The sequence below is a fragment of the Bos indicus genome, chromosome 17 (assembly GCF_029378745.1).
Source record: "Bos indicus isolate NIAB-ARS_2022 breed Sahiwal x Tharparkar chromosome 17, NIAB-ARS_B.indTharparkar_mat_pri_1.0, whole genome shotgun sequence".
Lineage (NCBI taxonomy): Eukaryota > Metazoa > Chordata > Mammalia > Artiodactyla > Bovidae > Bos > Bos indicus.
Window position 1 is genome coordinate 19,157,239 of NC_091776.1, and position 22,398 is coordinate 19,179,636.

General features: G+C 40.7%; 1 pseudogene; it reads left to right on the forward strand.

Annotated features, from left to right (window-relative positions):
* Positions 1-15,037: 15,037 nt before the first annotated feature.
* On the forward strand, positions 15,038-18,163 carry LOC139176835 (craniofacial development protein 2 pseudogene; annotated as a pseudogene).
* The last annotated feature ends 4,235 nt before the right edge of the window (positions 18,164-22,398 follow it).

Below are 22,398 nucleotides of genomic sequence, written 5' to 3' on the forward strand. Positions count from 1 at the left end.
TTTGCCAAGTGACTGAGTAAAGTTATTAAACTACACAGCGTTGTTGGTAATAAAGAACTCCTGAGGATTCTGAAACATATTTTTATTATAGAACTTGATTACTAGGGGTTGAAACATATAGGAGAGAGGAATCCATGGGGAACATGATAAACGAAAGAGTTTACAGTAAAATAAATGTTAAATGCTTACTAAATTCTGTTTTATATTCTAGAAATGTGTTTCACTTTTTCTTGGGTCAAAGAATGATTGGGAATGTGTGAAAGATTGAGGCTGGAGGTACTGAGGAACAGAGGGAGCCTGAACTTAAAGGGAGTATGGAGAGGAAGTGGATTTTCCAGGGGGAACCATCCTAGGACAGGGTAGACTCCAGGTCCTGAAAAGGTTGCTTTTGATGTCATTCTAATTCATTCTTTCTTAATTGTTAGGAAGTTAGAGAACTGTCACAAATCATTTTTTTAACGTCTGTGTGGTTACTGTTTTCAGAAGTATCACTGTATTAGTTTCCTAAAGCTGTTGTAACAAATGAGCTGCTGCTGCTGCTGCTAAGTCCCTTCAGTCGTGTCTGACTCTGTGTGACCCCATAGACGGCAGCCCACCAGGCTCTGCCGTCCCTGGGATTCTCCAGACAAGAACACTGGAGTGGGTTGCCATTTCCTTCTCCAATGCATGAAAGTGAAAAGTCAAAGTGAAGTCGCTCAGTCGTGTCCGACTCTTCCATGGACTGCAGCCAACCAGGCTCCTCTGTCCGTGGAATTTTCCAGGCAAGAGTACTGGAGTGGGGTGCCATCTCCTTCTCTGAACAAATGAGCACAGGTGGCTTAAAACGACATAAGGTTATTATCTATAGTTCTGCAGGTTACAAGAATACTACAGGTTTCCGTGGGCTTCAAATCAGGATGTGGGCAGGACTACATTCCTTTCTGTGGTCTCTTGGGACAAATGTATTTCCTTGTCCTTTCTAGTTTCTCGATGCTGCCTGTGTTCCTTGTCTTGTGGCCTCCTCCTGTTTTCTAAGCCAGCAAAGGAGGGTCGATTCTTTCTTCCATTGTATCATTCAGACACTAAGTCTTCTGTCTTTCATATCCATGTTTAAGGGACTCTTGTGATTACATTGGTATCCTCTAGCTAGTCCAGGATAATACCCTTATTTTAAGGTCAGCTGATTAGCAACCTTAATTCCATTTTACCACACAGCCTAACAGATGGGTTCTGGGAATTAGGATGTGGACGTTGTTGTTGTTTAGTTGCGAAACTGTGTCTCTTTTGTGACCCCATGGACTGCAGCCCACCAGGCTCATCTGAAGTGAAATAAGAGAAGAAAATTAGTGGTGAATTGAGATATAGAACCTAAGAATCATGTTTTCCATATACCATCCAGGTCTCTTTCCATGGTAAGTGGAAAGAATGAGTCACTTATCCACAGGCTTGATTCAAATAGAAGGATGGATTGTGGTACAGATAATAGCTAATGTAATGCCAGACCTCTCTCAGGAACTGTGGGGACTTCAGATCGATGTGTAGTCAAAGAGTACATGGTGATGACTTTCTGAAAACTTGATCAATAAGTATACATCACCAAGATCAGAATTTATTTAAAATTACGAACAGCCTGGAAGACTGCCAGTGCCTGAGTAATAACTCCAGGCAGTCCAAATCCATGCCAGCTTCCTCCGTTTATATAAATTGTTGGACTCTCTCATGCCTGACCCCTCTGATGTATCAGCTTTGTTATGTCAGTTTAGATATAGGTAAATTTCCTATGGGCATTTATTAGCTTTATTAAAAAAGAGGCAATTGTCCAAAGGCCTCTAGGCATATGCACCCAAAACATAAAATAAAAGAATGAAATTAAATACATAGGCTGCCAAACAACTCGTAAAAAAAGTCAGGCCGGTTTAGCCTACTGAGCCTGTCAGACTGGCAGGCTCAGGCTTGTGTTTTACCCCTGAAGGTTCACACACTCTTCTACTGGCTGGTGGGATGGAGAAATAAATTGCAAAGGCAAAGGCCATCAGCAACCGTGTTTGGGGGATTCAGATCTGGAGTCCTTTATTAGAAGTAGGATGGTTGATTTTAATATATTTGAATGAGCCAGTGGATGGGAGAAACCCTCACAGGAAATCTCTTTCTTTATTACAACATACCTACCCAACATTCTCTGACTTCCTGTACCAGTTTGATTGATGGCTTTCAACCCTCAGAATTCTTCACCTTGTCACTTCCCAAAAGCCCAACATTATTCCCTGTCTGCCTTCTAACTAAAACAATTATTCAGAAACCTTATGCTCTAATCAGTGATTTTCCACCCATAGCAATTCTTCCTCCGGGGGGATATTTGGGATCATCTGGAGACATTTTTGGTGTCATGACAATGAAAGGAGGGAAGCTTTGGCTTCCAGTGGATAGAGGCCAGTGAGCATGGTAGCATTTCTACGATTTTCACTACTTTTGTCAAATCCACATACAACCTGCATTGTTTTTGGCATAGTGTTTTCCCCAAATGGAACTCACTTGAAAAAATTAAGTATATTTATTTTAAGTTGAAATGTTGTATTACTATCATAAACAGAACAACAATCATAGCTTTCATAAAAGTAAAGCCATCGTAAAAAAGTACATCCAATAAAGACAAAACAGTATCATTAAATTATAAGTTGATACCTGATGGCTGCTGTCTTTTTGATGAAATGAGAAAGTAGCAAGTTTTAGGGAAGTGCTAAAGAGAAGCATCAAATTTAAATAAAGTTAAATGGAATGGGTTGATGGATTGAAAAGAGAATAGCTTTCTCATTCTGCACTTCATTGGTGTTTAATTCTGTGTCTTATATTCATTTAATACTGAAAAACTGTCTTCCCCACTGATTAAAGTTATCGTGAACACATCTCACATTTTGTGAAATGCTGAATTATGTTATTCCTCACGTATATAGTCTTCTGCCTTGATTCTTGGTTTTCTGTTAGTTTGCCATATGTTGAACTACTGCTCTGGGCCCATTTTTTAGGGTGTGGATTTTTAAGTGGTGCACCCAGATAATGGCTACCTATAACTGGGGCTGTTGCTCTGAATCCAAAAAAATCAGAGGAATCTTAAATTGCAAAATAAAAACCTGAAGCCTATTATTCCCAACCAGTGGCAAATCCCCTCATGGAGCTTTATTGCCCACTCCCAGCCCATTACAAAGGCCATTTAAAATGAACTTGTAATTCTTTCTGTAGTATTACAGTGACTCTGCTTCAGAATGCTTATTAGAATAATTATCCTGGGTCATAATATTCTAAAGAGAAGGACTACATTCTTTGATATTAGCTGATTGCCCATTGAATGTTCCAGTGCTTGAGGATGAGTCAGTATCATTATTCACGATCTCCACTTTTTGTTCTAATTTTTATCATGTGAATCAGTTTACAGGTAACGTCATGTTGTAAACTGCAGGACATACTGCAGGGGTCTGCTATCTTTTCTGTTTGCTGGCTGGAGGACCTGCAGCAAAATGAGTGAGATGGCATCCTGGCTGCCGTGGCAAAAGGATGGAAAATGGCAACGGGCATGCACGTAGAGCTTTTGAGTTCCCACTTGCTGCCTGGTGCTTTAAGTCAGAGCCTCTCATCCAGGAGACTGATATTATGAGAATTTCGCCCCCTCGGGGAAAACCAGTTAGTGTTTCATGTTAAAAGGCAGCTCTATTGCGTTATGAAAACAGTCTGGGCTTGGCTAAATTATTTTCTCTTTCTGGAATTGGTTTCTAACCCTATAATTATCTTCAAGCACCACCAAAAAAGCCCTCCAATCTTTACCTCACGTTGTTCTTCCCTCGGGGCATGGGCTCTGGACCCATCCAACTTTTCTACCAAGCTATAATTAGTAGAATTATAACTAATAATTCCTCCCTTATTCTGAAGGGAGCAGAGCGGCATCCACAGGGGCAGATAATGAGGGTTACAGAGGTTCTGCCTGAACTGTATCACCATAGTCCTAAGCCAGCAGTATGCTGCCACTGTCACAGAGCGTCAGCCTCAACCACCCAGCAGCCTCTGCGTCGGGGACAGGCCCAAACCAGGGAGAGACACATGCTACCCACGTTTTATTTCTCCTCCCGTTGACTAAAAAAGCCATCTCCTTAAAAGAGCATGCACAGTACTGCTCTGTTCATAGCTCCGAGATTTTGCCAGGTGTGGAAAAAGGTATTTCCAAATTTCCTTCCATGTAGGATTAGGTATTGCATTATTGATTCATTTCACCAGTGGGATTCAGGCCCACTAAAAGATATGTGATTTTAGAGTGAGATGAACAGAACAAGATCTCACTCACTGGAGAGTTTGTTATTTTACTCTTAATGTGAACCATCATGTATGTTACTCCAAATGCTTATTAGAACCTCTTTTTGTGAGAAGTCGACAGTATGAAATAATTTTCCCAACAGTAAAAATTATATATGAAAGGGCACAAATACTCCATGTTTTTGTTCTTTCAGAAAACAGACTCCTTTTCCAGACACTTGTTTTGTTTCTATTTGTTCTAAAAGGATCCTAAGTAAAATGGTTTTGCTTTTAGATTTAGAGGAGGTCCCGCCTGACATGAGCTCAGATAAAAGAAAAGCATTTATGTGTAATCTCTAGAAGATAGTGAAACTGGTTTTTATATAGAGTCATAAATTTTACTGCTGGGAAGGACCTTAAGGAACATTTAGTTCAACCCCTTGTGGGTGGTAAATGGAGGTAACAGTGTGATACCATTAAGATTGAAGTGGAAGTTACTCTCTGAAAAGAAACTTAGGGAAAACAAAACAACCAACCAAAGCATGGAAAGAAGGTGATCAGTCATTTATAGAAGCAGTTGATCGAAAGACATAACCTGTAAAAGACCAGTCCCCAAACCCAATTCTGAAGACTTGGTATTATATGAGGTTTGCGTGACTTCCCCTTCATGGATCACAGCTTTGTTGTGGCGAAGGGGCTTATGGAACCCAGGAAAGCTATGAGCCATGCGGTGCAGAGCCACCCAAGATGGACAGGTCATGGTGGAGAGTTCTCACAAAACATGGTCCACTGGAGGAGGGAATGGCAAACCAATCCAGAATTCTTGCTGTGAGAACCCCATGAACAATATGAAAAGGCAAAAAGACGTGACACTGGAGGAAGAGCCGCCCAGGTTGGAAGGTGTCCATTATGCTACTGGGGAAGAGCAGAGGACAATTACTAATAGCTCCAGAAACAGTGAAGCAGCTGGGCCAAGGCAGAAATGATGCTCACTTGTGGCTATGTCTGGTGGTAAAAGTAAAGTCCAATGCTATAAAAAACAATATTGCATAGGAACCTGGAATGTTAGGTCCATGAATCAAGGTAAATTGGATGTGGTCAAGCAGGAGATAGAAAGAGTGAACATTGACATTTTAGGAAGCAGTGAAATAAAATGGATGAGAGCAGGTGAATTTAATTCAGATGACCATTGTATATGTACTACTGTGGGCAATACTCCCTTAGAAGGAATGAAATAGCCCTCATAGTTAGCAAGAGTCTAAAATGTAGTACTTAGTGACAATTTCAAAAACAACGAATGATCTCCATTCGTTTCCAAGGCAAGCCATTCAACATCATAGTAATCCAAGTCTATGTCTTAACCACTAATGCCAAAGAAGCTGAAGTGAAGACCTACAAGACATTCTAGAACTAACACCAGAAAAAGATGTTCTTTTCATCATAGGGGATTGGAATGCAAACGTAGGAAGTCAAGAGGTATCTAGAGTAATGGGCAAGTTTGGCCTTGGAGTGAAAAATTTAGCAAGACAAAGGTTAACAGTTTTTTCAAGAGAACACATTGATCATAGCAAACACCCTATATCCACAGCAGAAGAGATGACTCTGCGAATGGAGATCACCAAATGGTCAATACCAAAGTCAGATTGATTATATTCTACGCAGCTGAAGATGGAGAAGCTGTATACCGTCAGCAAAAACAAGACCTGGAGCTTACTGTGGCTCAGATCATCAGCTCTCCATTGCAAAATTCAGGATTGAATTGAAGAAACTAGGAAAAACTACTAGGCCATTCTGATATGACCTAAACCAAATCCTTTGTGATTATGCACTGGATTAGACTAAACAAATAGATTCAAGGTATTAGATCTGGTAGACAGAATGCCTGAAGAACTATGGACAGAGGTTTGTAACACTGTATAGGGGGTGATAACCAAAGCCATCCCAAACAAAAAGAAATGTAAGAAGGTAAAGTGGTTGTCTGAGGAGGTTTTACACATAGCTGAGGAAAGAAGAGAAGCAAAAAGCAAAGGAGAACGGGAAAGATATACCCAGCTAAATGCAGAGTTCCAGAGAATAGCAAGGGGAGATAAGAAAGCCTTTTTAAATGAACAATGCAAAAAAATAGAGGGAAACAATAGAATGGGAAAGACTAGAGATCTCTTCAAGAAAATTGGAGAGATCAAGGGAACATTTCATGCAAAAATGGGCACAGTTAAGGACAAAAATGGCAAGGACATAACAGAAGCAGAAGAAATTAAAAAGAGGTGGCAAGAATATACAGAAGAACTATACAAAAAATGTCTTAATGACTTGGATAACCATGATGGTGTGTTCACTCACCTACAGCATGGCATTATGCAGCCTGAAGTCAAATGGACCTTAGGAAGCATTACGGCAAACAAGACTAGTGGAGGGGATGGAATTCCAGTTGAGCTATTTCAAATCCTAAAAGATGGTGCTGTTAAAGTGCTGCATTCAATATGTCAGCAAATTTGAAAAACTCAGCAGTGGTCATAGGACTGGAGAAGTTCAGTTTTCATTCTAATCCCAAAGAAGGGCAGTGCCAAAGAATGTACAAACTACTATACAGTTGGGGAGTTCCTGGTAGCTCAGCTGGTAGAGAATCTGCCTGCAATGCTGGAGATCCTGGGTTGGAAGATATGCTGGGTTCAATTCCGGGGTTGGGAAGATCTGCTGGAGAAGGGATAGGCTACCCACTCCAGTGTTCTTGGGCTTCCCTGATGGCTCAGCTGGTAAAGAATCCACCTGCAATGTGGGAGACCTGGATTCTATCCCTGGGTTGGGAAGATCCCTAAAGAATGGAAAGGCTACCCACTCCACTATTCTGGCCTGGAGAATTCCATGGACTGTGTAGTCCATGGGGTCACAAAGAGTCATACACAACTGAGTGACTTTCATTTCACTTCACTTCACCATGTAATTATACTCATTTCACATGTTAGTAATGTTATGCCCCAAATCCTTCAAGCCAGGCTTCAACAGTATGGGAACCGAGAACTTTCAGATCTACAAGCTGGATTTAGAAAAGTCACAGGAACCAAAGATCAAATTGCCAATATTCACTGGATCATAAAGAAAACAGGAGAATTCCAGAAAAACATCTACTTCTGCTTCATTGACTACCTGAAAGCCTTTGACTGTGTGGATCACAACAAACTGTGGAACATTCTTAACAACATTGGAATACCAGACTACCTTACCTGTCTCCTGAGAAACCTGTATGCAGATCAAGAAGCAACAGTCAGAACCTTACATGGAACAATGGGCTGGTTCAAAATTGGAAAAAGAGTATGACAAGGCTGTATATTGTCACCCAGTTTATTTAACTTATATTCAGGGTACATCATGCCAAATGCCAAGTTGGATAAATCACAAGCTGGAATTAAGATTGCTGGGAGAAATATCAACAACCTCAGATATCCAGATACCACTCTAATGGCAGAAAGTGAAGAGGAACTAAAGAGCCTCTTGATGAAGGTAAAAGAGGAGAGTGAAAAAGCTGGCTTAAAACTCAACGTTCAAAAGATGAAGATCATGGTATCTGGTCCCATCACTTCATGGCAAATAAAAAGGAAAAAAGTGGAAACAGTGACAGATTTTATTTTCTTGGGCTTCAAAATCACTGTGGACGGTGACTGCAACAATGAAATTAAAAGATACTTGCTGTTTCGAAGGAAAGCAATGACAAACCTCGACAGCGTATTAAAAAGCAGAAACATCACTTTGCTGACTAAGGTCCATATAGTTAAAGCTGTGGTTTTTCCAGCAGTCATGTATGGATGTGAGAGTTGGACCATAAAGAAGGCTGAGTGAGGAAGAATTCCTGCCTTCGAATTGTAGTGCTGGAGAAGACTTTAGAGTTCCTTGGACTGCAAGGAGATCAAACCAGTCAATCCTAAAGGAAATCAACCCTGAATATTCATTGGAAGGACTGATGCTGAAGCTGAAGCTCCAATACTTTGGCCACCTAATGCAAAGAGCCTACTTATTTGAAAAGACCCTGACGCTGGGAAAGATTGACGGCAAGAGAAGAGGGTGGCAGAGAATGAGATGGTTAGATAGCATCACCAACTCAGCGGACACTAATCTGAGCAAACTCCGGGAGATAGTGAAGGACATGGGGCCTGGCTTGCTGCAGTACATGGGGTCACAGCTACTAAAGAACAACAAATATGCACAGCTTTGGATGGTCCACCTAACTAATTGTATTGTGCTTGTGTTACAGACGTGAATGACATGTGGATGTGGACAACCTGCCACAGAAATAAAGAAAAGTCAAAGAGAATTTCCATTACTGTTACAGCCAAAGACATTTGCCTGTATGGTGAGAAGGTGTGATACTCATCTAGCGAGGGGTACAGGGGACACGGCAGGCTTCACACGCAGGGCCTCGGGCTCCACATCTTGTTCCTTCTCTTCTCACCCAGTCTTTAGGTGGCTTCATCCTGAGGCTAGCAGGGGAAGGCTGCAGTGACCTCACATAAATACATCATGGAAAATTTTTTTGTTTTCAGTGAAAATCAAGAAAATTTAACCATAGTATGGACTGGTGAAGTCATGTATAAATTGCCTGCTTTGGAAGTAAAATCTTGGAGCCAGGGTTTGCTGAGACATGTTCACCCCTTGAGACTTTGCCTTGATCATGGCATTGGTGTTTTCTCTGGAGAAGTAATACAGGCTTGAGCCCAGTTTATCTTATTTTATCCTTGTCCATGGCGCTGTATGGCCCCAGATGGCATCTTGAATACAAAAAAAAAAAAAAAAGCCTGTACATTAGCTTTTTGGGGAGGGTTAAGAAAACTCCTTTTGCCATATTGTGAACATTAGTCTTATACTTTTTTGATCTCAAGATCAGATGTCTGCAATATTTTGTGGCAGTTAAAGTACAGAGAGCTTACAGGATATGGAGCACAGCTTGGGGTCAAGGAGGGGCTCTAAGTTTAGATGAAAAATAATGACCTAGAACAAGTTGTTTAGAACATGATTTTTTTTTTTCCAGACTCCTGGGTCAGGGACCTGTCTAAGCAGGGTGAGAAATTCTGCACAGCTTGTATAAATAAGTACAGTTTTCAGCATATGCTAGTAGTTACAGGAAGTGAAATTTGTAGCAGCTGGGAATGTTTGATAAATTACCAGGTTAGGCCAAGGAGAAAATGTGAATGAAACTTGCTGGATTCATAGTAATAAAGACTGATGGAATTGGAAAAAAGTATAGGATAGATCCTTTCTTTAAAAGGACAGGAGGAAAGATGGAAGGAGGGTTTATGAACCAACAACTGAAAGAAAAGAATGCTAAGAAACTGCTCATGCAGTGTTAGGAATGCTGAGCTTCAGAAAGACATAGGGCAATTCTAAATAAAGCTTATACAACAGGACCAAATGAGAAAGCTGCTCCAATGTAACCTGAATCAGAATGTTTGGTTCATCCAGACCTCTCACGGGTGGACTGTCCTGCTTTGCCTGGAGTGAGGATATTGTGGTAGAGCAGCCAGAATGCCTGGGGCAAATACTGCAGTGTTGATCTGATGACCGAAGGGAATGCACAACTGTATGATTCTGAATTTTCTCCTCTCCTTTCCATGAAGGTGATTGATTTTAAAACTGGAAGGGTAGGGAAATGTTGGAAAGAGGTAACTCAAGAAATAGTGAGAGAATCTCTATTTGTGTTAAGTGAATTAAGGCTTTGGGGGAATCCACATGCCATGATGCAGAGAATTCATGAAGAAATGAAGAGTTCATGAAGAAGTGTAGTGAAACACACTATTGGTAGCCCTGGAGGAGGGGCACCAGAAGATAGAAAATGTGCTGAGTTTGAGAAAATGGAAAGATGCAGGTCCCCAGAGCTTCTATTGGTAGCTTGATGTTAATTGCCAAACAGTTTAATAGATGAATTTGAAAGGATACATGTGTTCACCCAAAACAAGTCATGTTTAAACTAACCTTGAATACTGTTTGATAGACTTAGATCATTACACACCACAACAAATGATTCTGTGGGGCTTTTCAGGATACCTCATAAATATGCACTGTAACCAGGAAGTTAAAAAAATTTACCCCAAGAATGAGGATTAGTTGATTAGTGTTAATCTAGAAACAGTTTTTAGTGGCATCCTTCAAGATTTCATTCCTAGTTTTTTTGTTTGTTTGTTTTTTCTAAAAACTTGGATTAATACATAAAATAAATTCTTACCTAACATGCTAATGTATTCAACTGAGATTAACAATAACATATTGAATGAGAGATTCAGAATCCAAGATAGAATTATGGGTCTAAATTAATAGGGTTTACTAATGGTCCAAAATAAAAGTATCAAACTAACAAAAAAAGGCAAGGAACAAGAGAGTTGAAAAATGAATTTCATAAACTGATTACCAAAAGGCATGAGCCAAACCAAAGAAAACCAACCATTTTATTTGACATTAGATATGAGCCTTGCATTGTGGCTCCCAAAATATTGAACCACAGGGGGTTGGCTAATACTGCTGGCTGAACTACTGTGTAATATTATGCTTAGTTCTAATTACCCCATATATATAATGAGATTACAAAACATCCAGTGAGCTACAAGAAGGGGACGCAAGAGTGTGGAAACCATGTTGATGAAAAATGGCATCTTTGCTCATCAAGCATTTCTTGAGTGCCTGATATGTGCCAGGTACTGTGCTAGGCGTGTATTAATAATGCAGATCGTCTGCTGGTTAAAGAAAGAGTCTAGTCAGGGCAACTGACATGTGGGCCAACAACAAGCTACATGGGGCCCAATGTGGGGAGACAGCACAGAAAAGAGGTTAACCCTTGGTATATTCTTGGTGGATAAGAGTAGTGGACCAGGTAGAGACAGATGGAGAGAATGGTTTCCATGGAGACGGAAAAACACATGGAAAAACATAGTGATGCAGAAGATAGGGGTGCACTTGGGAGTGGGAAGTAGTTTGGTGTGTCTGGAATGGGGTGTGTGTGTGTGTGTGTGTGTGCATGTGTGAATGGCATAAGACAGTGCTAGAAATAGATTGGAGCCACTGTTGGCCGAAGAAAGGGGATTAGCTTCATCCTTGAAGCACTGAGAAGCAGGGAAGGGCTTCAGTGGGTGAGATGATTAATAATGTAATTTAGAATGATCACTCTGGCTTCAGTTTGGAAGATGAATTAGAAGTGATAGGTCAAGCCAGAGAAATGACTGATAACAGTTGTCCAGGTGAAAAGTTATAAGGGCCTGAACTGAGGCAGTAAATATAGGAAGATGCTGTCAGATTCTCAAGTTACTAAGGAACTGACATCAATAGCACTTTGCTTGGGGAGGAGGAAGGTGCCATATGGGAGGAGTCCAGTTTGATTTCCAGAATTCTTATCAGTTTGACTTGGTAAGTTATAATTTGATGAGAGAGAAGACTGAGGAGGCGGAACGTGTTTGAGAAATAGGTCCAGTTTGAGTTTCCCTGGGAAGATCTCATTGTTGTTCAGTCACTAAGTCGTGTCTGACTCTACCATCCCGTGGACTGTAGCACGTCAGACTCCTCTGTCCTCCACTATCTCCCATAGTTTGCTCAGATTCATGTCCACTGAGTCAGTGATGCTATCTAACCATCTCATCCTCTGCCACCCTGTTCTCCTTTTGCTTCAGTCTTTCCCAGCATCAGTGTCTTTTCTAATGAGTCGGCACTTTCCATCAAGTAGACAAAGTATTGGAGCTTCAGCACCGGTCCTTCCAATGAATATTCAGGGTTGATTTCCATTAGAATTGACTGGTTTGATCTCCCTGGTATCCAAGGGATTCGCGAGAGTCTTCTCCAGCACCACAGTTCAACGGCATCAATTCTTCAGCTCTCAGTCTTCTTTATGATCCAACTCTTGTGTCTGTAATCTGTATATAACTACTGGAAACACCATAGCTTTGCCTATACAGATCTTTGCTGGCCAAGGGATGTCTCTGCTTTTAATATACTGTCTAGGTTTGTCGTATCTTTTCTTCCAAGGAGCAAGCGTCTTAATTTCATGCCTACATGGGAAAATCTCTATTGATATTCAATTGGCAGTTGGCTTTATGGGTCTGGAGCCCCAGAATTGGCCTGTGATATATTTCCAAGGGTAGAGGCAGGTTCCCCTGCACTTGGATGATTTGTGCAAGTGAGGAAAGAATAGGGGTCAGATACAGAAGCTAGAAACAACAGCAGTGATAGGACACACATACAGAGTAGCCACAGGACTGTTTGCAAAGACATTAAGGAGACAGAAGCCAAGGAGACAAAGCAAAATTTCAAGAGCATATACATTAGAAACACGAGAAATACAAGGATACGGAGCCAGTATTTGGCAACCTGGAGCTCATAGGGGCACATGGAGAACAAACTGATCGTGTGGTAGTGGTGGGGGTATCCTCAACGGTTGAGAAGTTGATGAAAGCTGATTAAATGGTGGCCTGGAGGCTGACTACTCTGCTGAACCCAGAGTAGAGGTGACAGGTCCTATCAGGCTTTGCTCATGCTGTTTCTTTCATGGTTTCCTGCTCTTTGGCCACTTCTGCCTGCTCAACTCCTGGTAGATCTTCAAAACTCAGATGAAAGAGTAGAGAAAATGTATGCTAGTGTGGTGTCTATGTCAAGACGTCTCTGAATGTTGCGTTTTCTTTTTCTTCTCACATTCTGACAGGGTCACAGACAAACTCAGTGTGGAAAATGATCCTGAACTTGACTTGTTGCCCTAGTCATAGCCCACCTCTCATTGCATCATCAGAGTTTCTTTTCCTTCTTTCTTCACACTGTGAATGTTGTAGAAGTAAGGATCATTCTTGTTCCATTATCACCATCATCATCACCATTGACTTCTTTATTTACAGCTGAGGCCCAGTTCAGTTCAGTTCAGTCACTCAGTTGTGTCTGACTCTTTGCGACCCCATGAATTGCAGCACGCCAGGCCTCCCTGTCCATCACCAACTCCCGGAGTTCACTCAGACTCACGGCCATTGAGTCAGTGATGCCATCCAGCCATCTCATCCTCTGTCGTCCCCTTCTCCTCCTGCCCCCAATCCCTCCCAGCATCAGAGTCTTTTCCAATGAGTCAATTCTTCGCGTGAGGTGGCTAAAGTACTGGAGTTTCAGCTTCAGCATCACTCCTTCCAAAGAAATCCCAGGGCTGATCTCCTTCAGAATGGACTGGTTGGATCTCCTTGCAGTCCAAGGGACTCTCAAGAGTCTTCTCCAACACCACAGTTCAAAAGCATCAATTCTTCGGCGCTCAGCCTTCTTCACAGTCCAACTCTCACATCCATACATGACCACTGGAAAAACCATAGCCTTGACTAGACGAACCTTTGTTGGCAAAGTAATGTCTCTGCTTTTCAGTATGCTATCTAGGTTGGTCATAACTTTCCTTCCAAGGAGTAACTGTCTTTTACTTTCATGGCTGCTGTCACCATCTGCAGTAATTTTGGAGTCCCCAAAAACTTGTCTGACACTGTTTCCACTGTTTCCCCATCTATTTCCCATGAAGTGATGGGACCAGATGCCATGATCTTTGTTTTCTGAATGTTGAGTTTTAAGCCACCTTTTTCACTCTCCTCTTTCACCTTCATCAAGAGGCTTTTGAGTTCCTCTTCACTTTCTGCCATAAGGGTGGTGTCATCTGCATATCTGAGGTTATTGATATTTCTCCTGGCAATCTCGATTCCAGCTTGTGCTTCAGTGTTTCTCAAATGCATTAATATGTATGTATCATTGAAGGAACTGGGGATATTTATTCTGGAAAGTCTACAGATGTAGTTTCACATCATGAACGTGTTCTCCTGAGGCAGTGCTTTTTCAGGTCATGAGATAAGATTGAGGTAAGATGTGTACAGATCGTGTGAAGATGGCACATTCCTACTGGCCTGGTGGATCCTGACTTGGCTTGTGGCCTTGGCCTTACAATACTTGCTCTTGTCATCTGAGCACTGTTTATACATCCTGTAGGGTAAGTTTATTGAAAGCAAGGGGCCACATTCACAAATTTGCAAAATCTCTTTATATTCTTCATGAAAAAAGTAGTGTTAGTCACTCAGTTGTATCTGACTCTTTGTGACCCCCGTAGCCTGCCAGGCTCCTCTGTCCATGGAATTCTCCAGGCAAGAATACTGGAGTGGGTAGCCGTTCTCTTCTTCAGGGGATCTTCCCAACCCAGAGTTTGAACCTGGGTCTCCTGCATTGTAGGCAGATTCTTTACCATCTGAGCCACCAGGGAAACCCATATTCTTCTTTGTACTTAGATTACCAACAGAGCATATAGTAGATGAAGTGAAAGTGTTAGTCGACAGTTGATAACTATTTGTTAGGCTGAATCTGAATAGGTTGCAGGGAACCACTCCATGAGGAGCGGCGGCCGAGAGGAGATACCCCACAACCAAGGTAAGAGAAACCCCAGTAAGACAGTAGGCGCTGAGAGAGGGCATCGCAGTGCAGACAGACACAGACAACTAGCCAGTCTAATCACACTAGGACTTGTCTAACTCAATGAAACTAAGCCATGCCATGTAGGGCCACCCAAGAAGGATGGGTCATGGTGGAGAGTTCTGACAAAATGTGGTCCACTGGAGAAGGGAATGGCAAACCACTTCAGTATTCTTGCCTTGAGAACCCCATAAACAGTATGAAAAGGCAAAAAGATAGGATACTGAAAGAGAAACTCCCCAGGTCAGTAGGTGCCAAATATGCTACTGGAGATCAGTGGAGAAATAGCTCCAGAAAGAGAAGAAATGTGCCAAAGTGAAAACAATGTGCAGTTGTGGATGTGACTGGTGATAGAGGCAAGGTCTGATGCTGTAAAGAACAATATTGCATAGGAACCTGGAATGTTATGTCCATGAATCAAGGCAAATTGGAAATGGTCAAACAGGAGATGGCAAGAGTGAATGTCGACATTCTAGAAATCAGCGAACTAAAATGGACTGGAATGGGTAGATTTAACTCAGATGACCATTATATCTACTACTGTGGGCAGGAATCCCTTAGAAGAAATGGAGTAGCCATCATTGTCAAAAAAAGGGTCTAAAATGCAGTACGTAGATGCAATCTCAAAAATGACAGAATGATCTCTGTTCGTTTCCAAGGCAAACCATTCAATATCACGGTAATCCAAGTCTATGCCTTGAAGTCACTTCTTCAGTGACTCTGAAGAAGCTGAAGTTGAATGGTTCTATGAAGACCTACAAGACCTTTTAGAACTAACACCCAAAAAACTTGTCCTTTTCATTATGGGGGACTGGAATGCAAAAGTAGGAAGTCAAGAAACACCTGGAGTAACAGGCTAATTTGGCCTTGGAGTACAGAATGAAGCAGGGCAAAGGCTAATAGAGTTTTTTAAGAGAATGCACTGATCATAGCAAACACCTTTTTCCAACAATACAAGAGAAGACTCTACACATGGACATCACCAGATGGTCAATGACGAAATCAGATTGATTATATTCTTTGCAGCCAAGGATGGAGAAGCTCTATACAGTTAGCAAAAACAAGACTGGGAGCTGACTGTGGCTCAGATCATGAACTCCTTATTGCCAAAGTCATACTTAAATTGAAGACAGTAGGGAAAACCACTAGACCATTCAGGTATGACCCAAGTCAAATCCCTTGTAATTATACAGTGGAAGTGAGAAATAGATTTAAGGGACTAGGTCTGATAGACAGGGTGCCTGATGAATTATGGATGGAGGTTCGTGACATTGTACAGGAGACAGGGATCAAGACCATCCCCAAGAAAAAGAAATGCAAAAAAGCAAAATGGCTGTCTGAGGGGGCCTTACAAATAGCTGAGAAAATAAGAGAAGCAAAAGGCAAAGGAGAAAAGGAAAGATATACCGATTTGAATGTAGAGTTCCAAAGAATTGCAAGGAGAGATAAGAAAGCCTTCTTCAGTGATCAGTGCAAAGAAACAGAGGAAAACAATAGAATGGGAAAGATTAGAGATCTCTTTAAGAAAATTAGAGATACCAAGGAAATATTTCATGCAAAGATAGGCTCAATAAAGGACAGAAATGGTATGGACCTAATAGAAGCAGAAGACATTAAAAAGAAGTGGCAAGAATACACAGAAGAACTGTACAAAAAAGATCTTCACAACCCAGATAATCACAATCGTGTGATCACTCACCTAGAGCCAGACATCCTGGAATATGAAGTCAAGTGGGCCTTAGGAAGCATCACTACAAACAAAGCTAGTGGAGGTGATGGAATTCCAGTTGAGCTAATTCAAATCCTGAAAGATGATGCTGTGAAAGTGCTGCACTCAATATGCCAGCAAATTTGGAAAACTCAGCAGTGGCCACAGGACTGGAAAAGGTCAGTTTTCATTCCAGTGCCAAAGAATGCTCAAACTACCGCACAATTTCACTCATCTCACATGCTAGTAAAGTAATGCTCAAAATTCTCTAAGCCAGGCTTCAGCAATATGTGAACCGTGAACTTCCAGATGTTCAAGCTGGTTTTAGAAAAGGCAGAGGAACCAGAGATCAAATTGCCAACACCTTCTGGATCATGGAAAAAGCAAGAGAGTTCCAGAAAAACATCTATTTCTGCTTTATTGACTTTGCCAAAGCCTTTGACTCTGTGGATCACAATAAACTGTGGAAAATTCTGAAATAGATGGGAATATCAGACCACCTGACCTGCCTCTTGAGAAATCTGTATGCAGGTCAGGAAGCTACAGTTAGAACTAGACATGAAACAACAGACTGGTTCCAAATAGGAAAAGGAGTACGTCAAGGCTGTTTATTGTCAACCCTGCTCATTTAACTTATATGCAGAGTACATCATGAGAAACGCTGGGCTGGAACAAGCACAAGCTGGAATCAAGATTGCTGGGAGAAATATCAATCACCTCAGATATGCAGATGACACCACCCTTATGGCAGAAAGTGAAGAGGAACTCAAAAGCCTCTTGATGAAAGTGAAAGAGGAGAGTGAAAAAGTTGGCTTAAAGCTCAACATTCAGAAAACTAAGATCATGGCATCTGGTCCCATCACTTCATGGCAAATAGATGGGGAAACAGTGGAAACAGTGGTTAACTTTATTTTTGGGGATTCCAAAATCACTGCAGATAGTGACTGCAGCCATGAAATAAAAAGACACTTACTCCTTGGAAGGAAAGTTATGACCAACCTAGACAGCATATTCAAAAGCAGAGACATTACTTTGCCAACAAATGTCCATCTAGTCAAGGCTATGGTTTTTTCAGTAGTCATGTATGGATGTGAGAGTTGGACTGTAAAGAAAGCTGAGTGCCAAAGAATTGATGTTTTTGAACTGTGGTGTTGGGTAAGATTCTTGAGAGTCCCTTGGACTGCAAGGAGATCCAACCAGTCCATCCTAAAGGAGATCAGTCCTGGGTGTTCATTGGAGGGACTGATGTTGAAGCTGAAATTCAAATACTTTGGCCACCCAATGCAAAGACCTGACTCATTTGAAAAGACCCTGACACTGAGAAGGATTGAAGGTAGGAGGAGAAGGGGATGATAGAGGATAAGATGGTTGGATGGCATCACTCATTCAATGGACATAAGTTTGGGTAAACCCTGGGAGATGGTGATGGACAGGGAGGCCTGTGGTGCTGCAGTCCATGGGGTCGCAAAGAGTTGGACCCGACTGACCGACTGAACTGAACTGAACCACAGGGAATCTAGCTTCATTAAAATTAGCACTAAAACTACATTATACACCTGAAAAATCAAATACTGCATAGATCTTAAATTTTGTTCTTGTTCTCAGTAGATTACATATTACTTTTGTCATTTGTTTTATTCGAGAACTCCAGTGGTTTCTTTGTCATGTCCCAGGAAGAGTACATTGAAAATGGAGAGGAAACCAATAGAAGAAGAGGAAGAAGGGCAGTTCGTTGCTTTAGCACTGACAGTTTTCTGACTTTGTAGAAATGTAAAAGTTAGACTGACTTATCCTTCCCTCCTTCTTCCCTTTCCTTCCTCTCTCTCCTCCCTCCCCTTCTCCTCCTCTTTCTTCTTCTTCTTCTTCTATTGGTTCACAGGGAAAAGCATTTCCATCAACAGGGAATCCCATAGGCCTGAATTGGGCAATTCTTTAAATTTGGATCTCTGAACTGAATTTTTGAGTGTACACTTGAAAGAATTTGTATTTGGAACTTGAGGTCTTTAGATCAATTTCAGGAGAAGTTGTCCAGCCCAGTAGTTTAACATATATATAGGCTTTGATTGTTAGTAAACTCAGAACTGGAGTATTGCTAACAAATTTACCTAGAAGCCTCAGTTTCTTTACCTACAAAGTGTCTGATAACTATACCTAGTTGCAGCTAAGAGGGTTAACCATGATGATATATTTACTATGCTTATCAAAGAGGTAATATATAGTAAACACTTAATAAATGGGCTTCCCTGGTGTCTCAGATGGTAAAGAATCCACCTGCAATGCAGAAGACCTGGGTTCGATCCGTAGGTTGGGAAGATCCCCTGGAGAAGGGAATGGCAACCCATTCCAGTATTCTTGCCTGGAGAATCCCATGGACAGAGGAGCCTGACAGCTATAGTCCATGAAGTCAAAAAGAATCAGACATGACTGAGAGACTAACACTTTTCACTTTTCACAAGCACTTAGTAAAGAACACCTATTTTTGTCCTGATGAGGAGATGTCAGGGGATTTGCCTCAGTTTGTAGGTTTACATCAGGTTGACAGGACAATCTGACAAAGCTCAGGTGCAGGCCGTGGGAGCCAGATGTATAAAGACAATTTCTGACTAATGAGTTTCCAAATTGTGGTCGTATTTCGGCATAGCTGGCATTCCATCTGCCCTTGCCTTTGCGTGCTTTCTTTGCATGCATGCTCTCCTGACCACATCGAGGCCCTGGTAACCCTTGTTCTTGGAAATATTTTGTAACTGCACTTCCCTAATTCACTTTTGGGAAGATGACTCTTTTATAAATCCAGATTTGATATTAACACTCCTTTGTTTAAAACCTCCAATGACTTTCCATTATCCGTTTAATCTCTGTAAATGGTCATTTGAGGCCGTCGGGGCTCTTCTTTCTGTGGCTTACTGAAGTACACTTGGGCTTTGGTACTTTAGAAGCTGTGTTTAAACATGACTCTGGCACAAGTATTTGACCTTAGTCCTTATTTAAATTACCTGAGCCTCTGTTTTCTCATTGGTAAAATGGAGATTATGTTATTTGCCTTGTGGGTTGATATAAGGCTTAGAGATGATGGAAGTATAGTTGTTGGCTCAGAAAGTGACAGCAGTTATCCTGCTAAAGTGCTTCAGCTCTTCCTTGTTCTTTCTTACCCCAGTGTCTTTTCTCAAATCCACAACACAGATCATTCCTCTTTGCCTCAGTTATATATCTTTACCACCCTTGCCCATCCCATGCCTTTTAAACATCCCTTACTTTAAGAATTGAACATGATCATACTTTATAGATTTTTACCCAGATTGTTAAAAGATATAAGCATACATATTAATGAAGTCATCTTCTTGGGTTTTAAAGAAACCAACAACTTTTTCACTTTAAAACTTGACTTTAACAGATGTACTTCCCTATGTCAGAGACCCATAGGAGATATAAAAATGGGCAGTTAAATACTGAATTTAGGAAAAGCAAACACGGACAGGGTTTCTACATAGTGATTGCCACGGAGACAACAGAGGATCAGGTTTTTTCCTACATCTTGGCTTGACATTTTTTTCAGCATACTAGGTGCTCAAATTAGTACCTATTCACATTTACTGATTCCACTGTACATTTGATCTCCCTCAGAATCATGTGCAGAATATACCTGAAATGAGTATACTTTTGGCAAGAATGATGAATTACAGAATATCTGAGCCATAACAAATATATCTGAATTTTAAGTTTCAAGTGGTTTATTTTGTTAAGTAGAAAAGGCATGAATTCATTTGGAATTAAACATTTGAAATTTTTCTTACTGTATTTTCAGTTCTTGTGGGGACAAAACAGTGTATTAGAGAGAGTACATGAGTGTAGGTTTAAGCTGTTTCTTCCCAAGAGGTCCAGGCAGGATCAATTTATTGATAATTTCTACCTCTTTATGAAAAGGGGCCAATCATTAGAGTCTTCCCAACATATAGTAAAGAATTAGGATGAAATGTAATCAAAAGGCATTTAAGAAACCTATGGACTTTCCTGGTGGTCCAGTGGTTAAGACTTCACCTTCCAATGCAGGGGGTACAGGTTCGATCCCTAATTGGGGTGATAAGATCCCACATGCCTTGTTGCCAAAACATAAAAAAGAAGTAATATTATTACAAATTAAATAAAGAATTTAAACATGGTCCACATAAAAAAAAATCTACAAACAAAACAAAACAAAACAAAAACCTGAGAGAGCAGATAATTAGTTTCATTTGGCAATTGAATGGTGATGGTTTTACTCCCGCTACCCATCTGTGCTCATCTACAAGCAATGCTTGAACCTGAATCTTCCCATATTTCTTAAAACCTTTAGCTCTGCTGCAGGGTCAAGGCCTGTCACACACACAGTGGATTCTGTAGCACTGAAGATCAACATGAAGAAATGAGATTGGTTCTGTTATTATTCAAAGCCGGAATTTTGTTTGTGAAATAAAACAGGTGTTCACAGGCTCAGATGATAAATTGGCCTCATCATCTAAGTTTCCTCTGTATATTTCTCCAGTATTCTTGCCTGGAGAATTCCATGGACAGAGGAACCTGGCAGGCTGCAGTCCATGGGGTCACAAAGAGTTGGACACAACTGAATGACTTTTCACTTTTCACTTTTTTTTCATGAATCTGCTTAATGGACACATCAGTTCACTTTACCATTTTTTAATTCCTTGCATCTACAGTCAAGATTCTAGACTTTATCCACTTGTCCTGTCCTCACTTGTCTTCAAATTTAGACATGCAGGGGTCTCATGCCCTGACTCCTACTTTGCCTCTAACCTAGACCACATCCAACTGATGCTACCATGTTATATCCTCCCCTTGGCTTTCATTCCCTATTTGCCCAACTTTATAAACCTTTACTCATAAAAGAAAGAAAGAAACTATTTATATGAACCATAGGCACTTCTTTTGAATACTTATGCATTTAGTTTTTCTTATGGCACTTCACCCATAGAGCTGAATTTCCTCAAAATATAACTTGACAAAAATCTTTGAGTAAGGTAACTGATGTTCCGTAATCTAGCATAATAAAGCAATGTAATTTGGTTAAATGATAGTTCTGTATGAGAAGAAAGGAGTGGGAAGGAAAATAGAATGAGCTTAAATAATTATTTTCTCTTCAATTTACCTTTGTAGGAATCTGTATATAGAGCCTTTTATTTGGAATACAGCTTGGAGTCACTGAAGCAAACATTGCTTTATATACACTATGATACCAGATCAATAATGCAGTTGGTGCCTTGAGCAAAAGAAGCTCAAGATTATGTTGCTGTTTTCTTTTACTGTTCAGTCAACAGAAAAAGAGCCAAAAGAAAAGAAATAAAATACAAAGAAAGACATTTTCATCTCCTGTTTTCAGAGATTTCATTCTCCTTTAACTCCCAGGGAACTAGTATGCAACATCATGTAATTACCATTTTAAAAGGCAATTACAGAACTTAAAAAAAAAATCTAGGATATTATGTTTTCACATGTATGGATGAAAAGGGCTTCCTTTTAAAATTTATTGAAGCATAGTTAATTTACAATTCTTTGTTAATTTCTGCTGTACAACAAAATGTTTCAGTTATACATATATACTCTTTTCCATTATGGTTTGTTACAGGATGTTGAATATAGTTCCCTGTGATATACATTAAGACCTTATTGTTTATCCATTCTATAATGGAATCTGCTAGTCCCGAACTCCCAATGCATCCCTCCTCGACCCCCTTTGGTAAATACAAGTCTGTTCCTTATATCTGTGTGTCTGTTTCTGTTTTGTTAGATACGTTCGTTTGTGTCATACTTTATTTATTTTTTTTCTTTTCATACATGATATTATACATGTTTCAATGCCATTCTCCCAAATCTCCCCTCCCTCTCCCTCTCCCACAGAGTCCATAAGACTGATCTATACATCAGTGTCTCTTTTGCTGTCTCGTACACAGGGTTATTGTTACCATCTTTCTAGATTCCACATGTAACTGATACCATATGGT